Source organism: Neovison vison, chromosome 7, assembly GCF_020171115.1.
Source record: "Neovison vison isolate M4711 chromosome 7, ASM_NN_V1, whole genome shotgun sequence".
Classification (NCBI taxonomy): Eukaryota; Metazoa; Chordata; class Mammalia; order Carnivora; family Mustelidae; genus Neogale; species Neogale vison.
The window spans coordinates 81,915,632-81,937,224 of record NC_058097.1 but is presented as its reverse complement, the minus strand read 5'-3'; positions in this window follow the sequence as shown (position 1 = coordinate 81,937,224).

Sequence of the window (21,593 nt, the reverse complement as noted above, 5' to 3'; positions counted from 1 at the left end):
ATACAGAAAGGGAAATATGAGAATCGATTCCATTTACTATAGCACCAAGAACAATAAGATACCTGGGAATAAACCTAACTAAAGAGGTAAAGGATCTGTACTTGAGGAACTATAGAACACTCATGAAAGAAATTGAAGAAGACACAAAAAGATGGAAGACCATTCCATGCTCTTGGATCGGAAGAATAAACATTGTTAAAATGTCTATACTGCCTAGAGCAATCTGTACTTTTAATGCCATTCCGATCAAAATTCCACCGGCATTCTTCAAAGAGCTGGAGCAAATAATCCTAAAATTTGTATGGAATCAGAACAGACCCCGAATCGCTAAAGAAATGTTGAAAAACAAAAATAAAGCTGGCGGCATCATTACCTGATTTCAAGCTTTATTACAAAGCTGTGATCACCAAGACAGCATGGTACTGGTATAAAAACTGACACATAGACCAGTGGAACAGAGTAGAGAGCCCAGATATGGACCCTCAACTCTATGGTCAATTAATCTTTGACAAAAAAGGAAAAAATATACAGTGGAAAAAAGACAGTCTCTTCAATAAATGGTGCTGGGAAAACTGGACAGCTATAAGTAGAAGAATGAAACTCGACCATTCTCTTACACAGTACACAAAGAGCAACTCGAAATGGATAAAAGACCTCAACGTGAGACAGGAATCCATCAGAATCTTAGAGGAGGACATAGGCAGTAATCTCTTTGATATCAGCCACAGCAACTTCTTTCAAGATACGTCTCCAAAGGCAAAGGAAACAAAAGCGAATATAGACTTCTGGGACTTCATCAAAATCAAAAGCTTCTGCACAGCAAAGGAAACAGTCCAAAAAAAAAAAACAAAGAGGCAACCCACGGAATGGGAGAAGATATTTGCAAATGACAGTACAGACAAAAGGTTGATATCCAGGATCTATAATGAACTCCGCAAACTCAACCCACACGAAACAGACAAACACATCAAAAAATGGGCAGAAGATATGAATAGACACTTCTCCAATCAAGACATACAAATGGCTATCAGACACATGAAAAAATGCTCATCATTAGCCCTCAGGGAGATTCAAATTAAAACCACATTGAGATATCACCTTACACCAGTTAGAATGGCCAAAATTAACCAAACAGTAAACAACATGTGTTGGAGAGGATGTGGAGAAAGGGGAACCCTTTTACACTGTTGGTGGGAATGCAAGTTGGTGCGGCCTCTTTGGAGAACAGTGTGGAGATTCCTCAAGAAATTAAAAATAGAGCTTCCCTACGACCCTGCAATTGCACTCCTGGGTATTTACCCCAAAGACACAGATGTCGTGAAAAGAAGGGTCATCTGTACCCCAATGTTTATAGCAGCAATGGCCACAGTCGCCAAACTATGGAAAGAACCAAGATGCCCTTCAACGGATGAATGGATAAGGAAGATGTGATCCATATACACTATGGAGTATTATGCCTCCATCATAAAGGATGAATACCCAACTTTTGTAGCAACATGGACGGGACTGGAAGAGATTATGCTGAGTGAAATAAGTCAAGCAGAGAGAGTCAATTATCGTATGGTTTCACTTATTTGTGGAGCATAACCAATAGCATGGAGGACAAGGGGCGTTAGAGAGGAGTAGGGAATTTGGGTAAATTGGAAGGGGAGGTGAACCATGAGAGACTATGGACTCTGAAACACAGTCTGAGGGGTTTGAAGTGGCGGGGGGTTGGGAGGTTGGGGTACCAGGTGTTGGGTATTATAGAGGGCATGGCTTGCATGGAGCACTGGGTGTGGTGAAAAGATAATGAATAATGTTTTTTGAAAATAAATAAATTGGGGAAAAAATCCCCAAAAAAACAAACAAACAAAAAAAAGAAAATATATGGTATATATATATATATATATATATTTATATATATATATATACTGATGAATCACAGACCTGTACCCCTGAAGCAAATAATACATTGTATGTTAATTTTTTTAATTACTAAATAATTTCAGTTTTATTTCCTGTGTAACAATTATTACATCAATGAACTATTTACTGAAAACAAAACAAAAACAAGCAGCAGAACTAACAACATTATTAACTTTAAAAATGATTAATTCTTTTTCTTCAGGAATGCACATCTAAAGAAAACTGGCAGAAGCAATCTGAGTGTTTTGGAGGGGAGGAGGGTGAGAGGTTGGGTGAACCTATTGGTGGGTATTATGGAGGGCACGTATTGCATGCAGCACTACGTGTGGTGCATAAACAATGAATTCTGGAATACTGAAAAGAAATTTAAAAAAATAAAGGCTATTAAAAAATACCAATAACAATAAAAAAATAAAAATAAATAAAAAAATACCAAAAGGACTCCTCCCATTCACCGAATGACACCCAAACACGTGGGATCTGACAATTCCACAGAGAGATAGTCTCGTCAATAGCCCATGAGGCCATCCCGACATTCCATGGCCACCGTTGACACAAAATCCAGAGACAAAAACCTGGGAAAGCGCCTCACACTTGCCCTTTTTTTGTAGCCCGAAAAATTCTCCTCCGGTCTATAGATTGGGCCTGTCATACATACATCCCCAAACCTAAATCAAGTTTGGGTTTTCAGAATTCTGTCCCCACAGTAGTAGCCCACACACCTTCCAGGCTAGGGCCCCTGGAGCCACACCTCATGACTGTGCCTGCCCTCTCCAGTGGAATTCTGCCCACTCCATTGGCCACAACCCTACAGATTAGGAGAAACCTCCAAATTCCCCAAGGTCATCCCAACATTGTCGGCTGCCCAGGACAAATAGGAGCGACCTATCCCAAGCTTAGCAACTACCTCAACTCAGACTGGTAGACAGATATCCCCAGAGAAGAAGATTGAACCAGACAGGCACCTAGGCCCTAATCGGATCTATTGCTTTTGTTTCCAGGCATCTCTCTTCAGAGCCCTGGTTTCTAATACCAGCATATAGGTTTTTCCAGAAGTACCAATCAGGACAAATCACATCTACACATGGGAAATGTGCTTTTTGGAGCTGTGTCAAAACCTCCAGTTAGGGGAAAAGTTCAGGTCCCTGGAGCCACCGCCCCATTCCAAGGTCTCCATGGACACAATCCAACATTATGACCCATTCTCAGGAGTTTCCATTTCAACACAGCCCCATCAGTTGCTCCCCCATCGGTTGCTCCCACAGAGGAAGGAGATTGAACCTGCCTTGTCGCTAGGAGACAATAGGAATGGGAGGTGGGCTCTCTAAGCATCCATCCTTAGAACCCTGCTCTGGCGTCATTCCGTATAGGACGTCCTGGAGCTATCTGACCGGTCTCGACTGTCCTTTAAAAGGAATTCTTGCCGATTGGAGCATCGTGTGAAAGCCTCCATGGCCCCATGATGCCCCCCACCTTCATGAAGGGGCCATCCTGAACAGAACAGAAACTTCAACCTGAGGCTTCCTCTGATCCTCTCCCTGACTTCAGATGCATGAGATCTCGATTCAGCTCTTCAGAGTGTGCCTGCTGTGCCCTCGCCTCAAACCTAAGCTTAGCTTGTGTTCTCAGACTTCCGTCCTCACAGTCCTGGCCCAAAAACCCTCCAGTTTGGGAATTCAAGATTGACAATACAGGACTCTGCCTGCCTTCCAGAAGAAAAATGTTGCCCTATGGGGCTACCCAGAAACCCCTAATGAGGATCAACCTGCATGCCACTCGACTGTACCCCAATAATACAGTCTAGCCTGGGTACTAATGCTCTGTCTGACACAGCCTAAGCCTGGAATTCGTGACCTACACCAGACAACTGGCCGCACACGGAGCACATCGGACACGCCATGGCCTTAGGTCATCATCTCTTCCCAACCTCGGTTTTCAAGCTTCAGAACATAGACCTTATCTCCAATCATTGCCTAGCGCTGAACGTGATGCAGATATCAGAACTCCTCGTTCCCCATGGCCAGAAACCTTGTGGTTGGCATGTTGTCCAACGTTCAGTGTAGGAGAAAACAGCCTGACCCATGAGGACCCGCCCATGCTTGAGGGTCGCCATGGGCACAAACACACATTTTGACCCTTAGCGTCAACCTTATCCTCAAGTAAAGCTGCTCAGTGACTGGACCAAGAGCTCGGATATGTGGCTTGCCTTACCCCTAGTCCCCCCATCTTAACTAGAGCTCAAAATGCCTACTCAGGACTCTGTTCTGGAATCCCTCTTTTGTGGGACACCAGAGGTAAAAAAAAAATACAGAAAGGACTCCTCCCATCCACAGACTGACCCCAAACACTTGGGATCAGGCCAAATCCCCAGAGAGAAAGACTCGTCCATGGCCCATGAGGTCAGCCCAACATTCCTCAGCCACCATTGACACAAAATCAGAGACAAAAGTCTGAGCAAACGCCTCACACTCGCCATTTGTTCATAGCCTGAAAATTTTTTTTCACAGTGAGTAGATCAGGCCTATCATACATATGTCCCCAAACCTAAGCCGAGGTTGTGTTTTCAGACTTCTGTCCCCACAGTCCTGGCCCACATACCCTCCAGGCTGGGGAATCTGGAGGCAAACCTCAGGACTGTGCCTGCCCTCTCCAGGGGAATTCTGCTTATTCCACTGGCCACAACCCTACAGATTAGGAGAAAACTAAAAAGTCCCAAAGCCATCCCAATATTGTAGGCCACCCATGACAAACAGGTGCGAACTATCAGTAGCTGAGCAACTACCTCCATTCAGACCTGTAGACAGATATCCCCAGAGAAGAAGATTGAACCTGACAGGCACCTAGGCCCTAACTGGATCCATTGCTTTCGTTTCCAGGCATCACTCCTCAGAAACCAAGTTTCCAATACCAGCATATAGGTTTTTCCAGAGATAACAATCAGAACAAATCTCGTCTCCACATGGGAAACTTGCTCTTTGGAGCTGTGTCAAAACCTCCAGTTAAGAGAAAACTTCAGGTTCCCGGACTCACCACCCCATTCCAAGGTCTCCATGGACACAAACCCACATTATGAACCACCCTCCGGAGAGTCCATTTCAACACACCCTCCTCGATTGCTCCACCAGATTCAGCAGATCCAACCTGCCTTGTCACAAGGAGACAATAGGAATGCGAGCTGGGCTCTCCAAGCATCCATCCTTAGAATGCTGCTCTGTCTTTGTTCCGTATGGGATGGCCTGGAGACATCTGACAGATCTCGACTGTCCAGCAGAAGGAATCCTTGCAGATTGGAGCATCTCACAACTCCCATCGTGGGAAAACCTCCATGGCCCCATGATGCCCATCACCTTCAGGAAGGGGCCATCCTGAACAGAAAATCCAACCCGAACCTACGTCTGATCCTCGACCTGACTTCAGATGCACGAGATCTCGATTCAGTTCTGCAGAGTGTGCCTGCCATTCCCTCACCCCAAAACCTAAGCCTAGCTTGTGTTCACAGACTTCTTTCCTCACACTTCTGGCCCACAAGCCCTATAGTTTGGGAATTCCGGAGCCACATTGCAGCACTATGCAATGGGCTCCAGAAGAAAAACGTTGCCCTATGGGGTTACCCAGAAACGCCAAATGAGGATCAACCTGCAAGCCACTCAACTGTACTCCAATTATACAGTCAACCCTCGAACTAATGTGATGTGCTGTCTGACACAGCCTGAGCCCGGACCTCCCGACCGACACCCAGACAGCTGGGGCCACACGTCAGTACTGTGCCTGCCCTCTACAAGGGAATTCTTACCATTTCATTTGTCACAAACCTACAGATTAGGAGAAACTTCCAGAGTCCCTGAGACCAGCTAAATAGTGTTGGCCTACCAGGACAGAGAGGGGCGATCTGACACAAGCTGAGCAATGACCTCCACTCAGAACCATAGACAGATGTTCTCAGAGGAAAATATTGAAGCAGACAGGCTCCTAGGCCTTATTTGGATCCACTGGTTTGGATTCCAGGCATCTCTCCTCAGATACCTGGTTTCCAAAATTAGTTTATGGGAGTTCCTGAGGAACCAATCAGAAAAAATCTCATCTCCACATGAGGAATTTGGTCTTTCTAGCTGTCTCAAAACCTCAGGTTAGGAGAATACTTCAGGGCACCGGATCCACTGCCCCATTCCAAGGTCTCAATGGACATAAACCCACATTATGACCAATCTTCAGGAGAGTCTATTTCAATTCAGCCCCCTCAGTGGCTCCCACAGAGCCAACAGATCTAACCTGTCTTGTCGCTAGGAGATAATTGGAATGTGAGTTGGGCTGCCCAGGCATCCATCATTAGAATTCTGCTTTTGAGAATTTCCATATGGGACATCCTGGATCCATCCAACAGGTCTCGAATGTCCCACAGAAGGAATCCTTTCGGTTTTTGAGCATCAGAGAATCCCACTGTGGGCAAACATCCATGGCCTCATGATGTCCCCCACCTTCATGTAGGGGACATCATGGACAGAAACTCCAACCTAAGCCAATGTCTTATCCTCACCCTGACTTCAGATAGACAAGATCTCGATTCAGCTCTGCAGAGTGTGCCTGCCATGCTCCCACTCCAAAACTTAAGCCTAACTTGTGTTCTCAGAATTCCGTCCTCAAACTCCTGGACCACAAACCCTCAGTTGGGAATTCTGGAGACACAATGCAGCACTCTGCTTGCCCTCCAGAAGAAAAAAAAATGTTGCCCTATGGGGCTATGCAGAAACGCCAAATGGGGATCAACCTGCATGCCACTCAACGGTACCCCAATTGTACAGTCTAGTGTGAGTACTAATGCCCTGTCTGACACAGCCTGATCCTGGACCTCTAGACCGACACCCTGACAGCTGGATGCACACTGAGCACATCGGACACGCCATGGCCTTAGGTCTTCATCTCTTCCCAATCTCGGTTTTCAGGCTTCAGAACCTAGACATTAACTCCACTGACTGACCAGGTGTGAACATGATGTAGAAATCAAAACTGTTTCTTATCCATAGCCAGAAACTTTGTGGTTGGCATGTTGTCCAACATTCAGTTTAGGAGAAACCGGCATGGCCCTTGAGGCCCCGGTCATGCTTGATGATCGCGATGGGGACAAATACACATTGTGACCCTCAGTGTGAGCCCTAGCCTCAAGTAAATCCTCTCATTGACTGGATCAAGAGCTCGCATTTGAGGCTTGCCAAGCCCCTAGTCCCCCAATCTTAATCAGAGTTTGAGATGTCTAGTCACCCCTACTCAGGGCTCTGCTCTGGAATCTCTCTTTGGTGGGACACCTGAGGGAAAAAAAAATACAGAAAGACTCCTCGCCTCCACAGAATGACCGCAAACACTTGGGATCTGGCCAAATAGACAGAGAAAAAGAATCGTCCTTGGCCCATGAGGCCATCCTGACATTCCATGGCCAATGTTGACACAAAATCAGAGACAAAAGCCTGAAAACGTGCCTCACACTCACCCCTTGTTCATAGCCTGAAAAATTCTCCTCATGGTCTGTAGATCAGGCCTGTCATACATACGTCCCCACCTAAGACGAGTTTGAGTTTTCAGACTTCTGTCCCCACAGTCCTGGCCCCCACACCTTCCAGGCTGGCGCCCCTGGAGCCACACCTCAGGACTGTGCCTGCCCTCAGGTGAATTCTGCCCATTCCATTGGCCACAACCCTACAGATTAGGAAAAACCTAAAAAGTCCCCAAAGCCATCCAAATAGTGTAGGCCGCCCAGGACAAACAGGGAAGATCTGTCAAGCTGAGCAATGACCTCCACTCACACCCGTAAACAGATATCCCCAGAGAAGAAGATTGAACCGGACAGGCACCTAGGCCCTAATCGGATCCATTGCTTTTGTTTCCAGGAATCTCTCCTCAGAAACCTGGTTTCCAATACCAGCATATGTGGGTTCCCAGAGGTACTAATCACAACAACTCTCATCTCCACATGGGAAACTTACTCTTTAGAGCTATGTCAAAACCTCCAGTTAAGGGAAACCTTCAGGTCCCCGGAGCCACAGCCCCATTCCAATGTCTCCATGGACACAAACCCACATTATGACCACTCCTCAGTAGAGTCCATTTCAAATCATCCCCCTCGGTTGCTCCCCCAGAGCCATCAGATCGAACCTCCCTTGTCACTAGGAGACAACTGGAATGCGAGTTCAGCTGCCCAGGCATCCATTGTTAGGACTCCACTCTGGAGATGTTCCTTATGTGGTGTCCTTGATCCATCTGACAGGTCTCGACTGTCCTGTAGAAGGAATCCTTGTGGTTTGCAGCATCACACACTCACACTGTGGGCAAACCTTCATGGCCTCGTGATGCCCCCACCTTCATGTAGGGGACATCATGGACAGAAACTCCAACCTGAGGCAATGTCTGATACTCGCCCGACTTCAGATGCACGAGATCTCGTTTCAGCTCTGCAGAGTGTGCCTTCTGCGCCCTCGCCCCAAAACCTAAGTCTAGCTTGTGTTCTCAGACTTCCATCCTCACACTCCTGGCTCAAGCTCTCCAGTTTCGTAAATCTGGAGACACGATGCAAAACTTTGCCTGCCCTCCAGAAGAAAAGCGTTGCCCTATGGGCCTACGCAGAAACCCCAAATGAGGATCAACCTGCATGCCACTCGACTGTGCCCCAATTATACAGTTTAGCCTGGGCAGTAATGACCAATCTGACACAGACTGAGCACGGACCTTGTGACCGACACCCAGACAGCTGGTCGCACACTGAGCACATCGGACACACCATGGCCTTAAGTCATCATCTCTTCCGAACCTTGGTTTTCAGGCTTCAGAACCTAGACTTTTCTCCACCCACTGCCAAGTGGTGTACGTGATGCAGAAATCAGAACTCCTCCTTCCTCATGACCAGAAACTTTGTGGTTGACATGTTGTCCAACATTCAGTGTAGGAGAAACCAGAGTGGCCCATGAGACCCTGCCCATGTTTGAGGGCCACGATGGGCACAACCACAAATTGGGACCCTCAGTGTAAGCCCTGTCATCAAGTAAAGCCTCGCAGGGGCTGGACCAAGAGCCCGCATATGGGGCTTGCCATGCCTCTAGTCCCCCAATCTTAACCAGCGCTCAAGAAGTCTGGTCATCCTTACTCAGAGCTATTCTCTGCAATCCTTCTTTGGTGGGACACATAAGGTTAAAAAAAAATAGAGAAAGGACTCCTACCATCCAAACAATGACCCCAAACACTTGGAATCAGGCCAATCCACAGAGAGAAACACTTGTCCATGGCTGTTGAGGCCATCCAGACATTCCATGGCCACCGTTGATGCAAAATCTGGAGACAAAAGCCTGAAAAGACGACTCACACTCGCTCAGTGATCATAGCCCGAAAAATTCTCCTCAAGGTCTGTAGATCGAGTCTGCCATACCTACGTCCTCAAACCTAAGCCAAGTCTGTGTTTTCAGACTTCTGTCCCCACAGTCCTGGCCCACATATCCTCTAGTCTGGGTCCCCTGGAGCCACACCTCAGGACTGTGCCTGTGCACTCCAAGGGAATTCTGCTCATTCCTTTGGACACAACCCAAGAGATTAAGAAAAACCTCCAAAGTCCCCGAGGCCATCCCAATAGTGTCAGTCGCCCAGGAGAAACAGGGGTTATCTGTCACTAGCTGCACCACTACCCCCACTCAGACCAGTAGACAGATATATCCAGAGAAGAAGATTGAACTGGACAGGCACCTAGGCCCTAATTTTATTCATTTCTTTTGATTCCAGGGATCTCTCCTCATAGGTCTGGTTTCCAATACCAGCATATGTGGGTTCCCGGAGGAATCAATCAGTACAAATTGCGTCTCCACTTGGGAAACTTGCTCTTTGGAGCTGTGTCAAAACCTCCTGTTAGGAGAAACCTTCAGGTACATGGAGCCACTGCCCCATTCCAAGGTCTTCATGGACACAAACCCACATTATGACCATCCTCAGGAGAGCCCATTTCAACTCAGGCCCCTCGGTTGCTTCCCCAGAGCCAGCGATCAAACCTGCCTTATCACAAGTAGATAATTGGAATACAAGGCAGGCTGCTCAGGATTCAATCCTTAGAACCCTGCTTTGGCGTCCTTCCAATGGATGTCCTGTAGCCATCCGACAGGTCTCGACTCTCCTACAGAAGGAATCCTTGGGGATTGGAGCATCTCATTACTCCCATCTTGGGAAAACCACCATGGCCTCATGATGCACCCGCCCCTTCATGAAGGGGGGAAATGGACAGAAACTCCACCCTAAGCCAAATTCTGATCCTCGGCCTGAGTTCATATCCACGAGATCTTGAATCAGCTCAGCAGAGTTTGCCTGCTGTGCCCTTGCTCCAAAACCTACACCTAGCTTGTGTTCTCAGACTTCCATCATCATGCTCCTGGGCCACAAGCCCTCCTGTCCAGGAATCTGGAGAAACAATGCAGCACTATGCCTGCCATCCAGAAGAAAAATTTTGTCCTATGCGACTACCCAGAAACCCCAAATGAGTATCAATCTGCACGCCACTCGACTGTACCCCAATTGTAAGTGTACCCTGGGCACTCATGCGCTGTCTGACACAACCTGAGCCCAGAACTCCCGACTGACTCCCAGACAGCTAGGACCACACCTCGGGACTGTGCATGCCCTCTCCAAGGGAATTCTGCCCATTCCATTGGCCACAACCCTACAGATTATGAGAAATCTCCAAAGACCCAGAGACCATCCCAATAGTGTAGGCCTCCCGGGAGAAACTGTGGCGATTAGACGCAAGCTGAGAAACGATCCACTCAGAACCGTAGACAGATGTTCCCAGAGAAAAATATTGGAGCGGACAGGCCCCTAGGTCCTAATAGAATCAGTTCCTTTGGTTTCCAGGCATCGCTCCTCAGAGGCCTGCTTTCCAATACCAGCTTATGATGTTTCCTGAGGCAACATCAGAACAAATCTCATCTCCACATGGGAAACTTGCTCTTTGGAGCTGTGTCAATACCTCTAGTTAGGAGAATCCTTCAGGGCGCTGGTGCCACTGCCCCATTCCAAGGTCTCCATGGACACAAATCCACATTATGTCACATCCTCAGGAGATTCCATTTCAACTCACCCCCCTTCCTTCCTCCCCCAGAGCCAGCAGAGCGAACTTGCGTTGTCAGTAGGAGAAGATTAGAATACGAGTTGGGCTGCCCAGGCATCCATCATTAGAACCCTGCTCTGGAGAAATTTTTTATGAGATGTCCTTGATCCATCAGACAGGTCTCGACTGTCCCACAGAAGGAATCCCTGTGGTTTGCAGCATCACAAATTCCCACCGTGGGAAAAATTCCATGGCCTCGTGATGTCCCCATCTTCATGTCAGGATCATCAAGGACAGAAACTCCAACCTGAGAAAATGTCTGATCCTCGCCCTGACTTCAGATGCACAAGATCTCAATTCATCTCTGCAGAGTGTGCCTGCCGTGCCCTTGCCCCAAATCCTAAGCCTAGCTTGTGTTCTCAGACTTCCGTCCTTCTACTCCTGGCTCACAAGCTCTCCAGTTTGGGAATTCTGGAGACACAATGCAGCACTCTGCCTGCCTTACAGAAGAAAAGCATTGCCCTATGGGACTACCCAGAAACCCCAAATGAGCATCCACCTGCATGCCACTCGACAATATCCCAATTATACAGTCCAGCATGAGCAGTAATGCCCTGTCTGGCTCAGCTTGAGCCCAGACCTCGTGACCCTCAGCCAGACAGTTGGCCGCACACTGAGCACATTGGACACGCCATGGCCTTAGGTCATCATCTCTTTCCCAACTTTGGTCTTCAGGCTTCAGAACCTAGACCTTATCTCCACTCATTGCCAAGCAGTGTACGTGATGTAGAAATCAGAACTTCTCCTTCCCCATGGCAAGAAACCTTGTGGTTGGCACGTTGTCCAACGTTCAGTGTAGGAGAAAACACGTGGCCCATGAGGCCTCGCCCATGCTTGAGGGTCGTGATGGGCACAAACACACATTGGGACCCTCAGCGTGAGCCCTGTCCTCAAGTAAACCATCTCAGTGACTGGAACAAGAGCCTGCATATGGGCCTTGCCATGCCCCGAGTCCCCCAATCTTAATGAGACCTCGAGATGTCTAGTCACACCTACTCAGGTCTCTGCTCTGTTATTCCTCTTTGGTGGGACACCCGAGGTTAAAAACAAAACAAAACAAAACAAACAAACAAACAAGGCAGAAAGGATTCTCCCATCCACAGAATGACCCCAAACACTTGGGATATGCCCAAATACCAGGAGAGAAAGACTTTTCCATGGCCCATGAGGCCACCCCATCATTCCATGGCTACCACTGACACAAAATCCAGAGACAACAGCCTAGCAAACGCCTCACACTCACCATTTGTTCATAGCCCGAAATATTATCACAGTCTGTAGATGAGCCTGCCATAATATGTCCCCAAACCTAAGCTGAGTTTGTGTTTTCAGACTTCTGTTCCAACAGCTCTGGCCCACACACCTTCCAGGCTGGGCCCCTGGAGCCACAACTCAGGAATGTGCCTGCCCTCTTCAAAGGAATTCTTCCCATTTCATTGGCCACGACCATACAAATTAGGTGAAACCTCCAAAGTCCCTGAGGCCATCCCAATAGTGTAGGTCACCCAGGACAAACAGGGGCTGTCAGTCAGAAGCTGAGCAAAGACCTCCACTCAGACCCGTAGACAGATAGCCCCAGAGAAGAAGATAGAACCATACAGGCACGTATGTCCTAATCGGATCTATTGTTTTTGTTTCCAGGCATCTCTCCTCAGAGGCCTGGTTTCCAATACCATCATATGGGGGTTTCCTGAGGTACCAATCAGAACAAATCTCGTGTCCTCAAGGGCAACTTTTCTTTGGAGACATGTCAAAACCTCTAGTTGGGAGAAACCTTCAGGTTTCTGGAGATACTGCCCTATTCCAAGGTCTCCATGGACACAGACCCACATTATGACCCATCCTAAGGAGAGTCCATTTTGGCAGAGCCCCTTCCATTGCTCATGCAGAGCCAGTACATCAAACCTGCTTTGTGACTAGGAGACAATTGGAATGCGTGGCAGGCTCTCCAGGCCTCCACCCTTAGAACCCTGCTCTGGCGTCTTTCCATATGGTATGTCCCTGGAGCCATCCGACAGGTTTCGAATGTCCTGGAGAATGAATCCTTGCAGACTGGAGCATCTCACAATTCCCATCGTGGGAAAACCTCCATGGCCTTATGATGCCCGCCCCACTTCATGAAGGGGGATCATGGACAGAAACGCCAACCTGAGGCAACATCTGATCCTCGACCTGACTTCAGATGCATGAGATCTCAATTTATCTCTGCAGAGTGTGCCTGCCATGCCCTCGACCCAAAACCTAAGCTTAGCTTGTGTTCTCAGACTTCCTTCCTCACTCTCCTGGCCCACAAGCCCTCCAGTTTGGGAATTCTGGATCCACAATGCAGCACTATGCCTGCCCTCCAGAAAAAAAAAATATAATAATAACGTTGCCCCAGGGGCTACCAAGAAATGCCAAATGAGGATCAACCTACATGCCATTCGACTGTACCCCAATTATACAGTCTACCCTGCCCACTAATGCCTTGGCCAACACAGACTGAGCCAGTACCTCTTGAATGACACCCAGTCAGCTAGGGCCACATCAAAGGACTCTCCTGCCCTCTGCAAGGGAATTCTGCCCATTCCATTTGCCACAACCCTACAGATTAGGAGAAACTTCCAACTCCCTGAGACGATGCCAATAGTGTAGCCCTCCCGGGACAAACAGGGGCAATCTGACACATGCTGACAACAACCACCACACAAAACCATAGACTGATGTTCTCAGAGAAAAAGATTTAAGTGAACAGGCCCCCAGGCCCTAATCAGATACATTGCATTGGATTCTAGGCATCTCTTCTCAGATGTCTGGTTTACAATACCAGCTTATAGGTTTCCTGAGGCAACAATCAGAACAAATCTTGTCTCCACATGGAGACATCGCTCTTTCAAACTGTCTCAAAACCTCCAGTTAGGAGAATCCTTCAGGGCACCGGAGCCACTGCCCCATTCCAAGGTCTCCATGGACACAAACCCACATTATGACCCATCCTCAGGAGAGTCCATTTCAACTCAGCCCCCTCAGTTGCTCACCCAGAGCCAGCAGATCTAACCTGTCTTGTTGCTAGGAGATAATTGGAGTGCGAGTTGGGCTGCCCAGGCCTCCATCGTTAGAACCCCACTCTGGAGAATTTCCTTATGGGGTGTCCTTGATCTATCTGACAGGTCTCCAACAGAAGGAATCCTTGTGGTTTGCAGCATCACACACGCACACCTTGGGAAAACTTCCATGGCCTTGTGATGCCCCAACCTTCATGTAGGGGACATCATAGACAGAAACTCCAACCTGAGGCAATGTCTGATCCTCGCCCTGACTTTAGATGCACGAGATCTCGATTCAGCTCTGCAGAGTGTGCCTGCCGTGCCCTTGCCCCAAAACCTAAGCCTAGCTTGTGTTCTCAGACTTCTGTCCTCACACTCCTGGATCATTAGTCCTCCAGTTTGGGAATTCTGGAGACACAATGCAGCACTCTGCCTGCCCTCCAGAAGAAAAAATTTGCCCTATGGGGCTACCCAGAAACACCAAATGAGGATAAACCTGCACACCTCTAGACTGTACCCCAGTTAAACTGTCCAGCCTGGGCAGTAATGCCCTGTGTGACACAGCCTGAGCGCAGACCTCGTGACCGACAACCAAAGAGCTGGCCGCACACTGAGCGATGGATACAAACAAACATTGGGACCCTCATCGTGAGCCCTCTCCTCAAGTAAAGCCTCTCAGGGTATGGACCAAAAGCCCACATATGGGGCTTGCCATGCCCCTAGTCCCCCAATCTTTGCCAGAGCTTGAGAAGTCTAGTCAACCCCATTAAGAGCTCTTTTCTGGAATCCCTCTTTGGTGGGACACATGAGGTAAAAAAAAATAGAGAAAGGACTCCTACCATCCAAAGAATGATCCCAAACATTTGGAATCAGGCCAAATCCACAGAGAGAAAAACTCGTTCATGGTCCATCAGGCCAGCCTGACATTCCACGGCCACCTTTGACACAAAATCTGAAAATAAAAGCCTGAAAAAGCGCCTCACACTCGCCCTTTGTACATAGCCCAAAAAATTCTCACAGTCTGTGGATCTGGCCTGACATACCTATGTCCCCAAACCTAAGCCGAGTTTGTGTTTTCAGACTTCTGTCTCCATTGTCCTGGCCCACACACCCTGAAGGGTGGGGCCCCTGGAGCCACACCTCAGAACTGTGCCTTCTCTCTCTCCAAGGGAATTCTGCTCATTCCTTTGGACCCAACCCTATAGATTCGGAGAAACCTCCAAAGTCCCTGAGGCCATCCCAATAGTGTAGGACGTCCAGGACAAACAAGGGAAATCTGACACAAGCTGAGTCACTACCTCCACTCAGATCCATAGACAGATATTCCCAGAGAAGAAATTGAAAGTGACAAGCACCTAGGCCTTAATCGGATCCATTGCTTTTGTTTCCAGGCATCTCTCCTCAGAGACCTGGATTCTAATACCAGCATATGGGGGTTTTCGGAGGTACCAATCAGAACAAATCTCGTCTTCACATGGGAATCTTGCTCTATGGAGCTGTGTCAAAACCTCCAGTTAGGAGAAAACTTCAGGTCACCGGAGCCACCGCCCCATTCATATGTCTCCATGAACACAATTCCACATTACGGCCCATCCTCAGGAGAGTCTATTTCAACTAAACCCCCTCGGTTGCTCCCACAGAGCCAGCAGATCGAACTGGCATTGTCTCTAGGAGACAATTGAAATGTGAGGCGGGCATCCATCCTTAGAATGCTGCTCTAGCGTTGTTCTTTATGGGACGTCCTGGAGGCATACCACAGGTCTCGACTGTCCCGCAGAAGGGGTCCTTGTGCATGGACCATTTCAAAACTCCCATGATGGAAAACTTCCAAAGCTACATGATGCCCCCAGTAATCATGAAGGCAGATCATGGACAGAAACTCCAACCTGAGCTAATGGCTGATCCTCGCCTTGACTTCATATCACGAGATACTGATTCAGCTCTTCAGAGTGTGCCTGCCGTGCCCTCATCCTGCCAACTAAGCGTAGTTGTGTTCTCAGACTTCCGTCCTCACTCTCCTAGAAAACACACCCTCCAGTTTGGGAATTCCGGACCCACAATGAAGCACTCTGCCTGCCCTCCGGAAGAAATACGTTGCCCTATGGGTCTACCCAGAAATGCCAAATGAGGATCAACCTGCACGCCACTCGACTGTACCCCAATTATACAGTCTACCCTGGGCACTAATGCCCTGTCTGACACAGCCTGAGCCCGGACCTCCCAACCGTCACCCGGACAGCTGGGGCCACGTCTCAGGACTGTGCTTGTGCTCTCTAAGGGAATTCTGCCTATTCAATTGGCCACAACCCAACAGATTAGGAGAAATCTACAATGTCCCCAAGACCATCCCAGTAGTGTAGGCCGCCAGGGACAATCTGTCACAAGCTGAGCAACGACCTCCACTCAGAACCATAGACAGATATGCCGAGAGAACATTGAAGCAGACAGACCCCTAGGCATGAATCTTATCAATATTTTGAATTCCAGGCATCTCTCCTCAGAAGCCTGGTTGCTAATACCAGCGTATAGGGGTTCCTGAGGCACCAATCAGAACAAATCTCATCTCCATATGGGAATCCAGCACTTTGGAGCTGTGTCAAAACCTCCGGTTAGGAGAATCCTTCAGGGCCCCGGAGCCACCGCCTCATTCCAAGGTCTCCATGGACACAAACCCACATTATGATCCATCCTCAGGAGAGTCCATTTCAACTCAGGCCCCTCGGTTGCTCACCCAGTGCCAGCTGACCCAACCTGCCTTGTTGCTAGGTGACAACTGGAATGCGAGTTCACTGCCCAGGCTTTCATCGATAGAACCTTGCTCTGGAAAAGTTCCTTATGGGGTGTTCTTGATCAATCCAACAGGTCTCAACTCTCCTGCAGAAGGAATCCTTGTGGTTTGCAGCATCACACACTTACACCGTGGGCAAAGCTCCATGGCCTAGTGAGCCACCACCTTCATTTAGGAGACATTGTGGACAGAAACTCCAACCTGAGCCAACATCTGATCCTCGCCCTGACTTCGGATGAACAAGATCTCAATTCAGCTCTGCAGAGTGTGCCTTCCGAGCCCTCGCCCCAAAACCTAAGCCTAGCTTGTGTTCTCAGACCTCCATCCTCACACTCTTGGGCCACAAGCCCTCCAGTTTGGGAATTCTGGAGACACAATGCAGCACTCTGCCTGCCCTTCAGAAGAGAAACGTTGCCCTATGGGGTGACCCAGAAACCCCAAATGAGGATCAACCTGCATGCCACTCGACTGTACCCCAATTATACAGTCTAGCATGTGCCCTAATGCCCTATAAAACAGAGCCTGAGGCCTGATTTCCCGACCAATAACAAGACAGCTGGCCCTAAAATGAGAACATCTGAACCGCCATGGCCTTAGGTCATCATCTCTTCCCAGCCTCTGTTTTCAGGCTTCAGAAACCCAGACCTTATCTCCAGTCACTTCCCATGGGTGAACGTGATGCAGAAATCAGAACTCCTCTTTCCCCCTCGCCAGGACCTTGTGGTTGGAACGTTGTCCAACATTCAGTGTAGGAGAAACCAACATGGCCCATGAGGCCCCGCCCATGCTTGAGGGACGCAATGGGCACAAACACACATTGGGACCCTCTGCATGAGCCCTATCCTCAAGTAAAGCCTCTCAGTGGCTGGACCAAGAACCTGCATGTGGGGTTTGCCATGTCCCAAGTCTCCCAATCTTAACCAGAGGTCGAGATATCTAGTCACCCCTACTCAGGGCTCTGCTCTGGAATCCCTCTTTGGTGGGACACCTGAGGTAAATAAATACAGAATGTACTCCTCCCATCCACAGAATGACCCCAGCCACTTGGAATCGGGCCAAATCCCCAGAGAGAAGGACTCTTCCATGGCCCTTGTGGCCACCCCAACATTCCATAACCACTGTTGACACAAAATCAGAGACATAAGACTGAGCAAGAGCCTCACACTCGTCCTTTGTTCACAGCCTGAAAAATTCTTCTCACAGTCCGTAGATTGGGCCTGCCATACCTATGTCCACAAACATAAGGCGAGTTTTTTTTTTTTTTTTCAGACCTCTATACCTACAGTCCTGGCCCACACACCATCAGACTGGGGCCCCTGGTACCACACTTCAGGACTGTGCCTGCCCTCTCAAAAAAAAAAAAAAAATACTGCTCATTGCTTTGGACACAAACCTACAGATTAGGTGAAACCTCCAAAGTCCCCGAGGCCATCCCAAGAGTGTAGGACGTCCAGGACAAACAGGGGCGATCTGTCACAAGCTGAGCAACTATCTCCTCTCAGACCCGTAGACACATATGCCCAGAGAAGAAGATTGAACAGACAGGCACCTAGGCCCTAATTGGATCCATTGCTTTTCTCTCCAGGCATCTCTCCACAGAGGCCTTGTTTCCAATACCAGCATAAGGGGGTTTCCTGAGGTACCAATTAGAGGAAATCTCGTCTCCACATGGGAAACTTGTCTTTTGGAGCTGTCAAAACCTCCAGTTAGAACAAATATTCAGGTCGCCGGATCAATCGCCCCATTCCAAGGTCTCCATGGATACAAACCCACATTATGACCCATCCGCAGGACAGTTCTTTTCAAATCAGTCCCCTCCGTTGCTCTCCCAGAGCCAGAAGAGGGAACGTGCCTTGTTGCGAGGATATAATTGAAATGTGAGGCAGGATCTCCAGGGATCCTTCCTTAGAACCCTGCTCTGGCGTCGTTTCGTATGGGATGTCCTAGAGCTATCCAACAGGTCTCAACTGTCCAGCAGAAGGAATCCTTGCAGACTGGAACATCTCACAGTTCCCATCGTGGGAAAACCTCCATGGCCTCATGATGCCCCCTTCCCTTCAAGAAAGGGCCATCCTGGACAGAAACTCCAACCTGATCAAACGTCTGATCCATGCCCAGACTTCTGATGCACGAGATCACATTTTAACTCTCCAGGGTGTGCCTGCCGTGCCCTCACCCCGAAACCTAAGCCTACTTGTGTTCTCAGACTCTCGTCCACTCCTGGCCCACAAACCCTCCAGTTTGGAATTCTGGAGCCACAATATAGCACTCTGCCTGCTCTCCAGAAGAAAAACGTTGCCCTATGGGGCTACCCAGAAACGCCAAATGAGGAACAACTTGCAAGCCACTCGACCTTACTCCAATTATACAGTCTAGCCTGAGCCCTAAAGCCCTATCTGACACAGCCTGAGCCCAGACCTCCCAACGGACACGCAGACAACTAGCTGTACACAGAGCACATCGGGCCCTCCATTGCCTTAGGTCATCATCTCTTCCCAACCTCGGTCTTCAGTCTTCAGAAACTTAAACTCTATCTCCACTCACTTTCCGGGGTGAACGTGATGCAGAAATCAGAACTCCTTCTTCCCCCTGGCCAGAACATTGTGGTTGGCATGTTATCCAATGTTCATTGTAGGAGAAACCAGCTGGCCCATGAGGCCCCACCAGTGCTTGAGGGCCGCGATAGGCACAAACACACATTGTGACCCTCAGAGTGACCCCTGTCCTCAAGTAAAGCCTCTCAATGGCTGGACCAAGAGCCTGCATATGAGGCTTGCCATGCCCCAAGTCTCCCAATCTTAACCAGAGGTCGAGATATCTAGTCACCTTTACTCAGGGCTCTGCGCTGGAATCCCTCATTGGTGGGACACCTGAGGAAAATAAATACAGAAAGGACTCCTCCCACCCACAGAATGACACCAACCACTTGGGATCGGGCCAAATCCCCAGAAAGAAAGACTCGTCCATGGTCCATGAGGCCACCCTGACATTCTATGTCCACCGTTGACACAAAATCCAGAGACATAATCCTGAGCAAGCGCCTCACACTCGCCCTTTGTTCATAGCCCAAATAATTCTCTGCACATTCTGTAGATCAGGTGTGCCATACTTACGTCCACAAACATAAGGCGAGTTTGTGTTTCAGACTTCTGTATGACAGTCTTGGCCCACACACCATCAAGCTGGGGCCCCTGGAGCCACATCTCAGGACTGTGCCTGCTTCTCCAAGAGAATTCTGCCCATTCAACTGGAGACAACCCTATATATTAGGAGAAAACTCCAAAATACCCAACGCGGACCCAATAGTGTAGGCCTCCAAGGACAAACAGGGGCGATCTGTCCCAAGCTGAGTGACTACCTTAACTCAGACCCATACACAGATATCCCCAGAGAAGAAGATTGAAACGGACAGGGACCTAGACCCTAATTGGATCCATTGCATTTGTTTCCATGCATCTCTCCTCAGAGGCCTGGTTTCCAATACTAGCATATGGGGGTATTGAGAAGTACCAATCAGAACAAATCTTGTCTAAACATGGGAAATTTGGTCTTTGGAGCTTTGTGAAAAGTTCCAGTTAGGAGAAAGCTTCAGGTCCCTGGAGCCACCGCCCCATTCCAAGGTCTCCATCGACATAAATCCACATTATGACCAATCCTCAGGTGAGTCCATTTCAACTCAACCCCCTAGGTTGCTCCCCCATAGCCAACAGATCGAACCTGAATTGTCCTTAGGAGACAATTGGAATGCTGCCCAGGCACCCATCCTTAGAACCCTGCTCTGGAGAACTTCCTTATGGGACGTCCTGGATCCATCCAACAGCTCTCGACTGTCCCGCAGAACGAATCCTTACAGTTTGGAGCATCACACACTCCCATCATGGGAAAACCTCCATGGCCTCGTGATGCCCCCCCCACCTTCATGAATGGGCCATAATGGACAGAAACTCCAGCCTAGGCCAACCTCTGATCCTCGCCCTGACTTTAGATACACGAGATCTCGACTCAGATCTGCAGAGTGTGCCTGCCATGTCCTCGCCCCGAAACCTAAGCCTAGCTTGTGTTCTCAGACTTCCGTCCTCACACTCCTAGTCCACCACTCCTCCAGTTTGGGAACTCCGGAGCCACAATGCAGCACTCTGCCTGCCCTGCAGAAGAAAAGCATTGCCCTACGGGGCTACCCAGAAATGCCAAATGAGAATCAACCTGCACGCCTCTGGACTGTACCCCAAATATACAGTCTAGCCTGAGCACTAATGCCCTGTCTGACACAGCCTGAGCTCGGACCTCCTGACCGACACCCAGACAGCTAGGGTCACACTTCAGAATTGTGACTTCCCTCTCCATGTGAATTCTGCGTATTCCAAAGTAAACAATCCTACAAATTAGAAAAAACCTCCAAAGTCCCTGAGACCATCCCAGTATTGTAGGCCGCATGGGAAAAACAGGGACTATCTGACACAAGCTGAGCAAGGCCCTCCACTGAGAACCATAGACAAATGTGCCCAGAGATGACTGAAGCAGACAGGCCTCTAGGCGCGAATCAGATCTATTGCTTTAGATTCCAGGCATCTCTTCTCGATGCCTGGTTTCCAATACCAGTTTATGGGGGTTTCTGAGGCACCAATCAGAACAAATCTCATCTCCACATGGGAATCTTGCTATTTGGAGCTGTGTGATTCTCCGGATTCTCCGGTTAGGAGAATCCTTCAGGGCCCCGAAGCCATCGCACCATTCGAAGGTCTCC